General features: G+C 46.8%; 1 long non-coding RNA gene across 1 annotated transcript in view; it reads right to left on the bottom strand.

The window, feature by feature from the left end:
• Nucleotides 1-350: 350 nt before the first annotated feature.
• The window catches only part of LOC103254626, a 6109-nt gene continuing 3373 nt past the window's right edge, over nucleotides 351-3086 (bottom strand). Inside the window, exon 2 of the long non-coding RNA XR_503971.2 lies at nucleotides 351-1108. This is a non-coding gene — a long non-coding RNA (uncharacterized LOC103254626). The remainder of the gene's footprint in view (nucleotides 1109-3086) is intronic.

Raw genomic sequence — 3086 nt, forward strand, 5'->3', positions numbered from 1 at the left:
TTGAACTTACATCCAGTCCCCATGGCAAGGGATGTACCTATTAAAATCCAGATCCCTTTTGCTTGTTTTTTCTGTACTTCTCCCTATCAGACAGGGCAAAACTCTTTGGATATCAGCAGATATTAATAGACAGATCCTATTTTTATTTATTTTTGTCTGCATTTCCCCCTGTTAGACAGGGATTTACAGGGAGAAACTCTTTAAAATTTGTGATCTAAACAGTCAAATGGATATTCTCCTTCCCACCTTAAACATGAATCTACCTCATGGATAACTGGCAAAAGCCAGACATAATTCTATTTGCAAGAAGAGTTTCCGCAGGGAAACAACCAATCAAGCAACAAACAAAATTTATCTGCTGTTCAGAAAACACTTTATTGATTAATCTTGACAAGCTAAAAAACACGCACATTTGGTACACACAGTAACACACAGGTACAATGCACGGGCAAATTTGGTACATACACAGTAGCAGGTTGTTAATAGAAAAAGTCACCCAACATCTTTCTTGTCAGTATACCATGCAAAAGCTAGTATGTTGTAACTTCATCAGCTCTGAACTTGAAATTGTCCATGACCCAGGTTTTGAATCTCAACTCTCACAGAAAAGACTTGGCTAAAGCAATTGATTTCTGTAAGCCTCTGTTTTGTGATGATTCACTAAGGGATCACAGCACCCACCACAGCACCCACTAGATGGTCCTGAACATTACCAGGCATTTCAGGGGTACATTTCAATAAATAAGGAATAACTCCATTCATGTTCTTATGAGAGAGAGATGGAGAGAGAGAATATGAATGAACGAATTTGAATATGAATTGGGAGGGAAGAGGGTACCCCAAACAAGTTCATTGTAAGCGCAGTAAGTGAGGTATTAAAGTCCTTTGGTCAAGGAAGGAAGACCAGAACTTTGTGAACATCTATAAAACACCTGATGCTTTAAAATAATATGTGAGGGAGAAGTCACAACTTCTTCTTTTCTTGAGAGAAAAGGAGAAATCCAGGAAGGCTTCCGATTGAAGGAAGTGTGTGAGATGAGCCTTGAAGGATCCATAGGATTTCAGGAGCCTAGGCGCACAGCGTCCATCCTTTAAATAACAGACTCTCCTGTAAAGAATTGCAAAAAGATTTTTAAGATCATGCAGAATTCCTTGAAAAAACCAATACTGTAATGTGCGAGGAACTTTTGAAAGTAGCTCTAGAACATTCCCAACTCCTGGCTGCCATGAGTAGAGGGAAGGGAACCGGAATGTCCAGGCAGATTGGCAAGATGCGTCCTCCGTGGAGAGTCACCAGGGGTGGACCCAACTGCCCAGTGGGCCACAGTTTGCCATTAGCAAGGATCACTCATGAGACCTGAACATACACAAACCACAGCCCTTTAGAACAGCCTGGCTTGCACCGGGGATGTTAACAGCGGAGAGTAAAGAAGGTGCCGTCTAGGTGAGTGTCAGTGCGGCTCCTACTTGAAACTGATAGCCTGGGCAGCCTCTCCGGCCCAGACAGCTCACTCTAGGAAGAGTCCCAAGCACTGGTCAGGCCCAAAGGAACACTCACAGCCCCGCCTTGAACAGGCCAAAGCCCTCGTCACGGTGAGGTCTGAGCAGCCACACGGGGTGGGCAGGCTGCAGCTTAGAAACGGCTGTCCTCTGTTCCTTTCCGGTGCTTGTCATTACAGTCATTTTAAGTGGAATGAGGGACAAGGCCTTTGCCTAACAGCCTGGGATGCAACGGTAAGAGTTCAGGACAGAGGACGGAAGTGACCGGCGGGGACCGCCTGCTGGGCTCTCCCCTCTGAGTGGCCACATCCCCGGCACCTGGAGTTCGCAGGCCAGCTGGAGCTCCGGGCAGAGACAACATATTTTATGAGCAAGACAACATGTTTTCCACCTTGCCTCTCCACCCCTCCAAACCCAGACCTGAGTTACCAGAAAAGGTGGGGGGTGGGGGAAGGGGCAGGCAAAGGAGGAAGAAAAGGAGACAGAAAACAATGAAAAAAAAAAACCCCTTCCACAGGGCTCGATAACCCGGAGGGCCCAGCGCTCGGCGCCGGATGGCATACAAAAGCCAAAGAGGCAGGTCCCAGGCCGGGTCAAGTTAAGACTTAATATTTGCCTTTCGCTAAGCAAACTAATAAATCCCCTAAGGTTTTAGCCACGCAGAGCTCCCAGTTTTTATTTATTGGTCAAAACAGCGGGCAGGGTTTTATTTCCCCCCCCTCCCAATCACCCTAGGGGTAAACAGTGGTCTCCTCCCCACCACCATCACTACCCCCCATTGGTCTGTGTGTCTATTTGCCTTCTTTCTCGACCAACTCGTGTTCTGTGCAACTGACTACAAGTGCAAACAGCTTTGAAGTATTCTTTGGTAATGGACTTCCCGGGACAGCCCTGCTTATACAGTCGAAGGCAAAGGGTAAGAGAGCTCCTACCTGTCAGCGAGCAGAATGACATCAGCTGGGTCAGTCAAGGCTGAGAACTTGACACATGGCAGGAACCTCAGAGGAGCAACAAGACCAACCACTGCCCCTTCTCTGCCCCATTCGATAGATGAGAAAACTGAGATCCAGAGAAAAGGCTTAAGTGACTTGCACATGATCTGAAGTGAAGGCCGGGCCGGCATCCAGATTTCCAGACCCTTCAGTTCAGGTCCTTTTCGGGCCTTCCCCACAAAGCTCCCCACCAGCATGGCATGTGAGTGATTTATTCAAGGTCAGTGGCCACTTCCAAGGTCACCCTTATGTCCTGTAAACCGCAGCCTCCTGAGCAGAGGGACTTGCTTCACCACGAGAAACTCCTATCTTTCTTGTCAACATGACTAACACTTTCCCACCTGGACTTCCAGGGCCTTTTGAAGAAGATAAACGTTCTGTGGGTCAAGTTCCAATGTCATGGAAAAATCCCACAGGGAAGCATGAACAAAATCGGGGGTGGGGTGTCAGGGAGCTGATTTGAAATGAAGTTATGTTCAAAAGGAATTGAGTCAAGACGAGCACGTTCATCATGTGAATGAAATCGCTTTACGTTGCACCTTGGGCAATGTCTAAGATGCTATTGTAACATGCAACAAAAATAACAACTTTTTT

Source organism: Carlito syrichta, unplaced genomic scaffold, assembly GCF_000164805.1.
Source record: "Carlito syrichta isolate Samal-C Ts95f unplaced genomic scaffold, Tarsius_syrichta-2.0.1 Scaffold287139, whole genome shotgun sequence".
NCBI lineage: Eukaryota > Metazoa > Chordata > Mammalia > Primates > Tarsiidae > Carlito > Carlito syrichta.